Source organism: Rhinopithecus bieti, unplaced genomic scaffold (genome assembly GCF_001698545.2).
Source record: "Rhinopithecus bieti isolate Rb0 unplaced genomic scaffold, ASM169854v2 scaffold_11161, whole genome shotgun sequence".
Lineage (NCBI taxonomy): Eukaryota > Metazoa > Chordata > Mammalia > Primates > Cercopithecidae > Rhinopithecus > Rhinopithecus bieti.
The window spans coordinates 2,333,584-2,346,968 of record NW_016806937.1 but is presented as its reverse complement, the minus strand read 5'-3'; the positions used below and the strand labels follow the sequence as shown (position 1 = coordinate 2,346,968).

At 49.7% G+C, this 13,385-nt stretch overlaps 1 long non-coding RNA gene across 1 annotated transcript; it reads right to left on the bottom strand.

The window, feature by feature from the left end:
- Positions 1-3,771: 3,771 nt before the first annotated feature.
- LOC108533924 (uncharacterized) lies at positions 3,772-13,011 on the bottom strand. Its single transcript, XR_001886846.1, has 3 exons — positions 12,931-13,011; positions 3,967-4,132; positions 3,772-3,809 (listed from the first exon to the last, which is right to left on the bottom strand). It is a non-coding gene; the product is annotated as an uncharacterized LOC108533924 (long non-coding RNA).
- Between the last annotated feature and the right edge of the window lie 374 nt (positions 13,012-13,385).

The following is a 13,385-nucleotide window of genomic DNA, read 5'->3' as shown; positions in this document are numbered from 1 at the left end:
TAGCCAACATGGTGAAACCCCGTGTCTACCAAATATAAAAAATTAGCTGAGTGTGGTGGCGCGCTTCTGTAATCCCAGCTACTTGGGAGGCTGAGGCAGGAGAATTGCTTGGACCTGGGAGGAGGAGGTTACTGTGAGCTGAGATTGTGCCACTGCACTCCAGCCTGGGCAAGGGCAAGACTCCATCTCAAAAATAATTTTTTTTGGAAAGATACTTTTGTAATAAAAATTTCAAACTTAATGCAAGATCAAAAGGCTGTTCCAGATTCTGTACCCTCCCCAGTCACTCCCCAGGTTTGCTGTCATTGCACAGACTGGAATTGTGGGCACCTGCCATTTTGACTTTGGTTAGAGGTGAAAACATTAAGTTCTGGGATTTGTCATTACCATTGCTGCCTTCTGAGAAGTTAAATGGCAGGAAGCACGCTTTTCCCACATCCATATCCTCCAGAGTGTGCTGTGGGGAAGCATGGCCAAGTCTCTGAGGAGGCAGGGGCTACAGGACGGGGAGAAGTGGAGGGGGAGGGAAGGGTGCTCCATGGCTACCCGATGAGACGGTCGTCAAGTGCTTGAAACTCAGGTGGGTGCAGTTAAGACAACTTTTCCCCTTTTTCCTTCTGCCAGCGACCAGCCTGGAGCCACCTTCTGGAGGATGCTGCCCCTCTCCTTTGAGTCCCTAGTCGTCAGCATCACAGAATACTCCCTCAGCCCAGGTGACAGAGCCTGCTCTTGCAGGGCCAACTCCGGTCAAAACTGAACATTGTCCTGCTTCCCTGTCCTTAGCATACCAGCATCCGCCTGTTAGGCGGTGTGCCTGTCTCCCTCACTTTCTGGGTTACAGTAGGAATCCTCAAACGGCTGAGTGGGTGGAGGGGTGGGCAGTGACAACAGAGTATCTAGCCTCTGGCCACTGTCTAGTGAAATCTTCCTTCCAATCCAGACTCGATTATGGCATGAAAGATGCCTTTGTGGTGACAAGAAAACCGGGTTAACTTCTCATCTCTTCTGGGTGCCAGGATATCAGTGAAGTGCTCCTGGGGGTTCAGAGAAACACAGCAAGGCACTCTCCTCCACACAGAGCCTCTTTCACCCCAGGCACTTGTCAGACGTGTCTGCGGATTACCTCACCACCCTCTTTGGGGTGGTAGGCGGGCGACTTCCCAGATGCCTCACATACCCATCCCGGAGGAAGAAGGAATTGAGGGGCCCCGGGGGTGATGAGAGGTATTATCTGAGCTGGCCCCAGGCCAGGGTGAACAGTGGTATCATGACTGCACAGCCCCTTGCCTGCAGCTTTCCAGCTCACCGGGAAGACGACAACCTCCAGTGAGGCTGAGGGAATAAGGAATGACAGGCTGCCGGGCTGAGGCGCCCTCATGGAGTTTGGGTCCGGGTCATCTCGGATCACGGTAATTGGAGCAGGCAGAATTGCATTATCCAGCTCCTTGGAAGTCATGGTGTGTTTTAGAAGGAATTGCCCTCTAAATGAGAGGGTGTTAGGTAATTGGCATGAACTTGGAATAGCACACAGCCGTTCCCAACAGGGCTGATTCTGGGGGAGAGTAGATTTACTATGGCCCTTAATTGCCCCGGCCCATTGATTGCTTCCTCTCTAGCCAGGCTAGAAGACTGGCGGGCGCCACACCAGTCCCCTCCTGGGGCATTTCTGAAGGTTGCAAGAATCCCAGAGAACAACCCCAAACTGATATCCCTAACCCCCTCAGCGGCTTCAGCCAGAAGCCCTGAGTGTCAGGAAATTCACTGAAAAAGATCTTGGAGCTCTTGTCTGCATCCCCATCCCCCTCGTTTAACTGATCAGGACACTGAAGCCCAGAGAGGATGGGCTAGGCCCTCTAGAAGCAACGGGGCAGAATGAGGACCCAATGCACCTGATGAGACCCATATGCCGTCCCTGTCCTCTTTGGTGTTGGCGTCCTCTTGCCTCAAGCACTGGAGTCAGCTCTGCCTCAGCAGTGAGGGCTGGCCTAGCCAGTCACTACGTGGTCACATATTAGCTGAACACCAGGGTCTCAGGCTGACAGTAAAAATCTCATTTGTGTTTAACAAGGGAGGGAATCATAAAAGTAGTACATGTTCGTGGTACATTCGTGAGCTCATGGTCCAAAGAATATGAAGGGCTGTGCATGCCTGTAATCCCAGCAATTTGGGAGGTCGAGGCAGGTGGATCACCTGAGATCAGGAGTTCGAGACCACCCTGGCCAACAGGGTGAAACCCCGTCTCTACTAAAATACAAAAAAATTGCCGGGCGTGGTGGCGTGCACTGCTGATCCCAGCTACTCGGAAGGCTGAGGCAGGAGAATCGCTGGAACTTGAGAGGTGGAGACTGCAGTAAACTGAGATCACGCCGGTGCACTCCAGCCTGGGCAACAAGAGTGAAACTTGGTCTCAAAAAAAAAAAAAAGTATAAAGTAAGTAAGATATTAAGTCCTACTTCCCATTTCTGAAATGACAGCACCTGAATGTACGAACAGAATGAAGTTACCCTTTCTTCCTGCACCCAGCCTCCTAGCATGAACAGCTTTTTCAGTTTCCTGATCATGCGTGTTCTCGCAGGAGCCTGGGAAGGCTTGGCACTGTGGGTGACTTCTAAGCAAGATGGCGACCTGCGTGGTACATGGCAGTGCTTTTCAGAAGGCAGCATGCTTTCATAGCTGTTGCATGTGGTGCCCTTGGGATCCTGTCTGGAAGGTTATATGTGGTGCTGCCCCCATCTATGGACAAGCACAGAAGTTAAAGGGCTCACTAGGGCTGTATAGCTCACATGGGCCAGAGCTGGGAATAAAACCTAGGGTTTCCTGCTAGAAGGTCAGGCTCCTCCTGTTAAGCACATCAGGTGTCTGCTCATAAGGTATCTAGAATAGACTTCAATAGGCCAGGCACAATGGCTCACGCCTGTAATCCTAGCACTTTGGGAGTCTGAGGCGAACAGATCAACTGAAGTCAGAAGTTCAAAACCAGCCTGGCCAACATGGCCAAACCCTGTCTCTACTAAAAACATAGAAATGAGCTGGGCATGGTGGGCACCTGTAATCCCAGCTACTCAGGAGGCTGAGGCAGGAAAATCTCTTGAACCCCAGGGGGTGGAGGTTGCAGCGAGCCAAGATTGTGCCACTGCACTCCAGTCTGGGCAACAGAGCAAGACTGTCTCTAAATAAATAAATAAATAAGGATAGACCTGATGGTGGCGAGGGGGCCACAATGTACCTTTGAATCTGCTGAATTTTAATTCATATTCTTAAATTACGTTTCTGGGCCAGGCCATGCTGGTTCATGCCTGTAATCCCAGCACTTTGGGAAGCCAAGACGGGATGATCACCTGAGGCTAGGAATTCAAGACCAGCCCAGGCAACATACCAAGACCCCATCTCTACAGAACATAAAAAACTTAGCCAGGCGTGGTGGCATGCATCTGCAGTCTCAGCTACTGGGAAGTCTGAGGTGGGAGGATCACTTGAGTCGGGGAGGTAGAAGCTGCAGTGAGCTACAGTTGCACCACTGCACTCCAGCCTGGGTGACAGAGCAACACTCTTAAAAAAAAAAAAAAAAAGAAAAGAAAATCCAGCAAATTCAGATTCCTTGGCCTGGGACCCAGCTTATTAAAATGACAATTGTCCCCACCCCAAGAGAGAACATTTTTATTCTCTCTCTCTGTCTAAAGCCAACCCAGAAATCTGCATTTTAATACCTTCTCCTGGTGTTTTTTGGTGATTCTGTCATCTGAGGGTGGCTCCACGTTGAAGTGAGCAAGTGGATATGATACATCTGAGCGTAGAGAGGTCAGACACTGCTGGGAAAGAAAAGAAACATAAAACACCACCCTCCCCCGCCCCGGCCTGCCACCCAGGCACATCTGCAGATTGCAACCTCCTCCCACCAAAAACAAACAAACAACAAAAAAACCCTTAAGTTCCTCCTTTTATACGGAATTCTAATATGTCACTTACATCTTCATACATTTTCCATAACCTGAAAGTGTGCGGTCCTGTAATGCAAACCACGAGTGCCTCTGGGCTGTGACAGAGGCACTCCAAATTGTAAATCCACAAGACGTTGAACATCTGGATAGAGCATGAGCCTTGGAAAAATCGTGCCTCTTGGTATCCATGGTGTCTGAAGCAAAGCAAAACAGTGTGCAAGGGGTGAATATGGGAAGGGATTGAACAGAACCCCTTGTTAAAGGGATATAAAAGGTCACCAAGCGCCTCTACTGTTCTATTGAATGACAGCAATAAATATCAGTATGACCCTCCGTGGGTTCTCTCATCACTCGGGTATCCCCCAGCCCCTGCTTCCATAAAGTCTTAAATTGTAAATTCTGGTATTTTGGAGTGAATATAGTAAAATCAATAAATACAGTAAAATCGGGCCATAAATACACTAGCCTTTGGGATCCAAGTCACTCTCCAAAGCTCCCTCCCATCCTCCAAGACCGCCCTCATGTTTACTTGAACCTAAAGCCTCTTTACAAGCCCGAGACCTCTTTTCTTGGTGTTAGAAACTGACCTAAGCCCCCAGCAGTGAAAGGCAGGGAGAGTTGTAGTTCTCATTCCCTCCGCCTGACTGCTGGTAGTGTGCTACAAAGAAAGCAAATCTCAGCCCAAAAGGAAGGAGAAAAAAATTATTAGTGAGCATGCGAAATAGGTTCATGCCACCTAAACCTAAAGCTCAGTGGAAGTGCATGTTCACTGCCTTTTCCATGGCAAATTTTAGGATATATGATGATATGGTTTGGCTGTGTCTCCACCGAAGTCTCAAATTGTAGCTCCCATAATTCCCCTGTGTTGTGAGAGGGACCTGGTGGGAGGTAATTGAATCACGGGGACGGGTCTTTCCCATGCTCTTCTTGTGATAGTGAATAAGTCTCATGAGATCTGATGGTTTTATTTATTTATTTATTTATTTATTATTATTGAGACAGAGTCTTGCTCTGTCACCCAAGCTGGAGCATGATCTCAGCTCACTGCAACCGCCGCCTCGCAGGAGTGATTCTCCTGCCTCAGCCTCTGGAATAGCTGGGATTACAGGTGCACACCACCATGCCCAGCTAACTCTTTTTGTAGTTTTAGTAAAGATGGGATTTCACTATTTTGGCATGGCTGGTCTAAAACTCCTGACCTCAGGTGATCCACCAGCCTTGGCCTCCCAAAATCCTGCGATTACAGGCGTGAGCCACCATGCCCATCTGGTCTGATGGTTTTAGAAAGGAGAGTTCTGGCCAGATGCCATGGCTCACACCTGTAATCTCAGCACTTTGGGAGGCCGAGGCAGGTGAATCACCTGAGATCAGGAGTTCAAGAGCAGACTGACGAATATGGTGAAACCCCGCCTCTACTAAAAATAAACAAATTAGCTGGGCGTGATGGTGGGTGCCTACAGTTCCAGCTACTCAGCAGGCTGAGGCAGGAGAATCGCTTGAACCCAGGAGGCAGAGGTTGTAGTGAGCTGAGATTGTGCCATTGCACTCCAGCCTGGGTGACAGAGCAAGACTCTGTCCCCCCCAAAAAAAGAGAGTTCCCCTGCATATGCTTTCTCTTGCTTGCCACCATGCAAGATGTGACTTTGCTCCTCCTTTGCCTTCCGCCATGATTGTGAGGCCTCCCCAGGCATGTGGAACTGTGAATCAATTAAACCTCTTTCCTTTATAAATTACTCAGTCTTGGGTATGTCTTTATTAGCGGCATGAGAACAGACTAATACACATGGACAGCAGGATTGGATGAGAGAGCAGTACCAGGTGGGAATTCCTTCTTAAGTGTGTGGGTGGGTGGGAGCGAGGGGTGAGTCCTGCAGGAGTTCTACACTAAGATGTCCCAAAACTCTTACAAGCCTGGGCTCACCCAATTCTTACATCCCATTTTAATGGTGACAGAGGTACCTACATAACTATTCTAGCCAGTCATTTATTTTGAATTTGACTCATTTCACTAATGGAAAGGTATTGCTGAGATCCCTGTACTAATGATAGGGGAGCAGAGATTCATTCCCAGAAGGCTGTGATCACTTTGGTCAGCATGCTGGCAGAGGGGCAGGAGGGAGAAAGATGCTCTGTACCCAAAGCCCCTTTCCTAACTCCACCCCAAGGCCACCACCACCCCAGGAAATCCCAGCAACCTCAAAGAAGGACGTGGAGGATGTGGAGCTTCCTGAGGCTCTGTGGCACTCAGTGACACAATCTTTCCTGCCTTGTCTGTAAAACTGTAACAAGGAGTACAGGAGCCATGCAAATCCCCCTGTAGACAGAGGAGGGGCCAGGCTGCTGGCAATTTTCTTCCTTTCTTCCTTTCTTCTTTTCTTCCTTTCTTTCTTTTCTTTCTTTCTTTTTTTGAAACAGAGTCTCACCCTGTCACCCAGCCTGCAGTGCAATGGAGTGATCTCAGTTCACTGCAACCTTCACCTCCCGGGTACAAGTGATTCTCCTGCCTTGGCCTCCTGAGTAGCTGGGATTAGAGGCATGCACCACCATGCCCAGCTAATTTTTTGTATCTTTAGTAGAGATGAGGTTTCACCATGTTGGCCAGGCTGGTCTCGAACTCCTGACCTCGTGATCTGCCTGCCTCAGCCTCCCAAAATGTTGGGGTTACTAGCATGAGCCATCACACCCAGGCAGTTTATGAGCCATTAAAACACAAAGTAGATTTTTTTTTTTTTTTTTTTGAGACAGAGTCTCGCTCTTGTCACCCAGGCTGGAGTGCAGTGGCACCATCTCGGCTCACTGCAACCTCCACCTCCCAGGTTCAAGCGATTCTCTTGCCTCAGCCTCCTAAGTAGCCAGGACTATAGGCAAGTGCCACCATGCCCAGCTAATTTTTTGCATTTTTAGTAGAGGCAGAGTTTCACCACGTTGGCCAGGATGGTCTTGATCTCTTGACCTTGTGATCTGCCTGCCTCAGCCTCCCAAAGTGCCAGGATTACAGGTGTGAGTCACCACACCCGGCCAAAACACAAATAGATTTTTAATTCATGCCGTCTAATATGGTAGCCATTAGCTGTGTGGCTACTGAAATTAAAATTTATTTTCATTTATTTATTTATTGGAGACGCAGTCTCGCTCTATCACCCAGGCTGGAGGGCAGGTGCGTGATCTCAGCTCACGGCAACCTCTGCCTCCTGGGCTCAAGTGATTCTCCTGCCTCTGCCTCCTGAGTAACTGGGTTTACAGGCGCCTGCCACCTCGCCCGGCTAGTTTTTGTATTTTATTTTTTATTTATTTATTTTTTTGAGACGGAGTCTCTCTGTGTCGCCCAGGCTGGAGTGCAGTGGCCGGATCTCAGCTCACTGCAAGCTCCGCCTCCCGGGTTTACGCCATTCTCCTGCCTCAGCCTCCCGAGTAGCTGGGACTACAGGCGCCCGCCACCTCGCCTGGCTAATTTTTTTGTATTTTTTAGTAGAGACAGGGTTTCACCGTGGTTAGCCAGGATGGTCTCAATCTCCTGACCTCGTGATCCGCCGTCTGGCCTCCCAAGTGCGGATTACAGGCTTGGGCACCAGCAACACGCTAATTTTTGTTAATTTTAGCGGAGACGTGGTTTCACGATATTGTCCAGGCCTGGTTCTCGAACTCCTGGACCTCAGGATGATCCTCCCACCCATGGCCCTCTCAAAGTGCTGGATATAACGTGAGCCACTGCATCCAGCCTTAAATTAGATTTTATTTAATTACATTAAATAAAATTTAAGACTTCGTTCTATTCATACTAGACACATTTCAAATATTCTGTTAAGTTATACATGGCTGGCTCCCAATTTGGGCAGTGCAGGTAAAGGCAATTCTACTGGACAATGCTGTTTTAAATGCTTGCATTGGAACAAATGAAGATGTTATCACCACACCAAAAAAATTCAACTGTGTTTAATGGTGACCTTAATACAGCTGATTTGAGTGGCTTTTCAACTTTAATGTCCCACAGGAATCAACCTAGGGATGTTGTTAAAATGCATTCTTTTTTTATTTTATTTGAGATGGGTCTCCCACTGTGTTGGCCAGCTGTAGTGAATGAGGCATGGTCTTGGGCTCACTGGCACACCTCCGCCTCCCAGGGTTCAAGCAATTCTTCCTGCCTTTAGCCTCACTTGGTAGGCTGGGATTCCAGGGGCGCCTGGCTACCAGGTCCCGCTAATTTTTTTGTTGATTTAGTAGAGGATGGGCTTTCACCATATTACCAGAGCCTGTCCTGAACTTACTGGCTTCAAGGTCCCCTCCTCGGCCTCCAAGTGTTGGATTGCAGGTGTGTGCCACCACACCCGGCCTTTAAAATACGAATTCCTGACTCAGCAGGTTCTGGGATAAAGACCCTAGATTTTGCAGATTCCTAATAGCTCCAGTCATACCCCAACCCACTGCTGGTCCATGACACTCTTAGAAGGAAGAGATTAGGAAGATCCATTGAAAAAAAGAGACCCCAGGCATGGTGGTACATGCCTGTGATCCATGCTATCAGGAGGGCTGAGATGGGAGGATCACTTGAAGCCCAGGAGTCTGAGGCTGCAGTTGAACTCTGATTCGTGCCAGCACTTCTAGCTAGGTCCATAGAGTGGAAGCCTCATCTCGTACAAAAAATCAAACAGGCCGGAGGCAGTGGTACATTGCCTGTTATCCCAGCACTTTGGGAGGCTGAGGCAGCGTGGATGACCTGACGTTTCAGGAGTTTGATGACCAATGGCCCCACGGCAAACCCCATCTCTACTAAAACATATAAAACTTAGCTGGGCATGGTGGCACATGGGCCTGTCTAGTGCAGCTACTTGGGAGGCTGATGCAGGCGAATCGTTTGAATCTGGGGAGCAGAGGTTTACAGTGAGCCAAGATCACGCCACTGCACTCCAGGCCTGGATGGGCAGAGTTGAGACTCTATCTCCAAAAATAAATAACATAATAAATAAATAAACACTTAAGTGCATTATAGATTGAGCTCAGGATGGCACCGCGTTGAGACCTATGTGATGAGTGGAACACATTACCTTCTTTTGGGCTTGAAGGGATGGCCTTGGCACACCTGATACACTTTCACTTCACACCCTGATGGTCCTCATATCAGGCCTGTTGTGGAATGACAGCCAGCCACAAGGGGCCCCTTTGACCCTTGATAGGCCCTGACAGTTCAGGGACAGCTCCCCTGCCCTTCTCCCATTGTTGGGGCCCCAGGAGGCCCTAACTCCCTGGGGACCGGGGGCCTTGCAGTGACAGTTGCCTGAGACAGCTTGGCTCAGATGCTGGAGCTAGATGCCTTGCTTGAGCTCCCCTTTTTTTCCTGTCTTGTTTTCAAATGTAAATAAAATAGGAAAGCCAAAGTACCCTTATTCCCAACGGCCCCCAATTACCATTGTTGGATTTTTCATGCACACTCAGTTCCATGTATGTCATCATAGTCTAGTCAATTGTGCCCCATGACATGCGCCTCTTAGTATCATGTCTCGCCCTCATGTATTTCCCCCTTTGAGTTTGGGCTGGCCCAATGGCATGCTTAACTAAGAACATGGGAAGTGATATTCTGTGCCAGGGTTCGCAGCTAAGCCATCAAGGAGGCTAGACAGCTCTGGCTTTGTGTTCTCCAGAAGCCCTGAGCAGCCACATCGAGTCTGGTTAGCATAGGCTGGGCATGGTGGCTCACACCTTGTTAATCCTAGCACTATGGAGGGCAAGGCTGCGAGGATACTGAGCTCCAGAGTTTGACAACCATAGGGGGACCCCTGTCTCTACACAATAATTTTTTAAAATATTATTATTATTATTATTTTTATTTTTTTATTTATTTATTTATTTTTTTTTTTTTTTACAAAAATTAGACGGGCTGTGGTGGTCACTCTTGTGAAGCCAGCACTCGGGAAGCTGAGAGCACGAGAATAGCTTAAACATGGGAGGCAGAGGTTGCAGTGAGCTGAGATCGCTCCACTGTACTCCAGCCTAGGTGACAGAATGAGACTCTGTCTCAAAAAAAGAAAAAAAAAAAAATTAGCCAGGTGTGGTGGCATGCACCTGTAGACCCAACTACTTTGGAGGCTGAGGTGGGAGGATTGCTTGAGCCTAGGAGGTTGAAGTTGCAGCGAGCCGTGATCGTGCCACTGCACCCCAGTCTAAACGACAGAGTGAGACCCTGTGTCTAAAACAAACAAGAAAAGAAGTCTGGCTACCTTAGACTTACCCTAGAGATCATGTCAGGAGACCACAGGGAGAGGCATGTGGAGGCTTCAGTTATCCGTGAATACAGGTACACAGGTGGTTACCAGCCAGCCCAGCAGAAGGACTGCCCAGAGAGTTCAGCCAAAAGGGAACTGGGCATAGTGGCTCACGACTGTAATCCCAGCACTTTGGGAGGCCAAGGCAGGTGGATCACTTGAGATCAGGAGTTCAAGACCAGCCTGGCCAACATGGTGAAACCTCATCTCTATTTAAAAAAAAAAATAATAATAATAATAATACACACACACACAAATTAGCTGGACGTGGTGGTGCACATCTGTAATCCCAGCTACTCAGGAGGCTGAGGCAAGAGAATCGCTTGAACCTGGGCAGCAGAAGTTACAGTGAGCTGAGATTGCACCACTACACTCCAGCCTGGGTGACAGAGTGAGGCTCCGTCTCAAAAAAATAAAAATAAAACAACAACAACAACCAACAAGGCCAGATGCGGTGGCTCATGCCTGTAATCCCAGTTCTTTGGGGAGGCCAAGGTGGGCAGATCACCTGAACAGGAATTTGAGACCAGCCTGGCCAACATGATGAAACCCCACCTCTACTAAAAATACAAAAATTAGCTGGGCATGGTGGCATGCGCCTGTAATCCCAGCTACTTGGGAGGCTGAGACAGGAGAATTGCTTGAATCTCGAAGGCGGAGATTGCAGTGAGCCGAGATTGCGCCATTGCACTCCAGCCTGGGCAACGAGAACAAAACTCCGTTTCAAAAAAAAAAAGACAAGAATTGGGAGCAAATACGATGGTGGTGGTTTTAAGCCACGAAGTTTCAGGTGGTTCCTCAGGGAGCAGCTGATTACAAAAACCTGAGTGGCTCAGGTCCTAGAGGTGCACCCAGTACCCTGGTCTGAGTACCTGCCCCTCTCCTCAGACCCCAAGTGCCCTTGAGCAAGGAGAGGAAAAGATACATTAAGGCATAGTCTGGAGAAAGCAGGTAATATTTATTAATTTATTAATGTGTATCTCATCTCAGTTCCTAAAAGGATATGTGGTTTGCCAAAAGTGCATATAATGTGAAGTCTTCCTTTTTTTAGAGACAGGGTCTTGCTCTGTCACCCAGGCTAGAGTGCAGTGGCACGATGACAGCTTACTGCAACCTCAACCTCCTAGGCTCAAGCAATCCTCCCACCTCAACTTCCCGAGTAGCTGGGACTACAGGCATGCACCACCATACTCGGCCAAGTTTTAAAAATTTTTTTGTAGAGATGAGGTCTTGTTATGTTGACCAGGCTGGTCTTGAACTCCTGGCCTCAAGCAATCCTCCCACCTCGCCCTTCTAAAGGGCTTTGATTACAGGTGGGAGCCACCTCACCCAGCCGATGTTTTCTTAAAGCTAGAAGGATGAGGGGGAGGAAAAAGGCTCAGTAAAGGCGGGAAGGTCAAGGGCTACCTGCCAAGTGGAGATCTGTTTTGATACCACCTCTCTTCATATGTGCTTGGGAGGTGGCCTGAAAATGTGGCCCTGAAAATCCTTGTGACCTGGAGGGAGAAAGTGATCAAGCTTTCCCAGGAAAGGGACGGGAGCGTCATCCTCACCCAGGGAACTCTTCCCCTCTAGAAATATGGTTAGAGAGAGTATGGGGGTGGGTGAACTGTGTGATTCTGGACTTTGGGTGGTGGTGTGGAGGAATGCTTTGTGGAGGAAGGACTAGGAGGTGTGGCAACAGACTGTGGGGGGAAGGAGAACCAAGTGGAGTGAATCAAGAGGCCCAGGCTTGGGACAGCCAGCTATTGGGTAAGCAGGAGCACGTCGTTTCTTCCCATCAATTTCCAGGCTGCAGCCCCAGTCTTGGAGGTAGGCGGCTTCCAGCCACAGGTGGGCCAGGCTGGGGTGCTGGAGTAGGGGAGACTGCACCCTCCAGATCCCCTCTTTCACCTTCTCCAGCTCTGGGGGCAGAGGAACTTGTTCCAGAAGACAGGGCAGCACTAGATGCAGGAGCAGAGCAGGCTCCTCACCCCATGCCGCTGCCACCTGCTCCAGCTCCGTGGGCTTGGGGCTGTGGGTGGGGGGTTCTCTCCTTCTGTCCCCAGCTCTAATCCCTTGCAGCTGTCGTCCTTCTGGGGAAGACAGTTGTGTCAGAATGGAGGGGAGTAGTTATTTTGAGTTGACCACTAGCTTCTAACTGGGACACATGGATGGCCTTGTCGGGCCCAACAGTGGGGTGAGCCTGAAGAGGGCAGCCCACATGGCCACAGGGGGCGCTGGGGAGCAGGATGGCGCCCTGGCTGCAATGGGGGCTGCAGAGGATAGAGATGGGCCAGGGAGGCCAGAGGCCAGAGGTGGGGGTTGCAGGAAATAGAGCTGGTGTCTTGAGCATGGGATGGTAAAGTGGGCACAGCTCCTGGCACTGGCCCCTGTGCCACTGGCAACAGTGGAGAAGGAAAAGAGGTCCCTGAGACTGAGGCTGGGTTGCTGGGGGAGGGTGGTGTCTCTCCTCGTAAAGGGCTGGCTAGGCAAGGGTGGTGATTGTCTCCCTCTTCCAGGCAGGCCCTGCCCAACACCTTCTTCGGTCCAGAAGGCAGGCTTAATGGAGGCCTTCCACCTCTGATACTGCAGGATCATTGCAGGGCAATGAACCAATGGATGTGCCTTTCTGAGTGGGAAAAACCAACTGGCTCAGTGGCTCAGCCATTCCCTTCAGGATGTGATGACTTGGACTAAACCTGGCTCCGGTGCTTACCAACCTGAGCTCTGCGACCTGAGGATGTGACACTAACCTCACTGTGCTTTCCCGTTTCACAGAAATGGGAATAACAGCCACGTGCAGCTTCCTAGGGCATGGCGGGGATTCACTGATAGCAGATGGAATGCGCTTGAGGCAGGACTCAGCCCACGGTGAGTGTTGTCATGGTAACAATAGTTGTCATTGTCTTAGGGTCCTCATGTGGTCCTTGTGGTTGGCCTCCTTCTTGGACCCCCGACTGTGTCTCTGCTGCATAGAAGGGTTTTGTGGCGAGGAGAGGAGAAATGAAGAAATCTTTACCAGGTAGGAAGACTGAGGCTCCTAGAAACATGGGGAGGAGAGAAGAGTCTCCCTGGACTGTCTGCCCCCAGAGGGCAGGGCTCCATCTGTTTCTTCCTTGCTGGATCCCCTGCCCCTAGGACAGTGCCTGGCACAGGGATGAAAGAATGAGTGGATTTCTGAGTGAATCACCCTGGGGTATGGACCTTC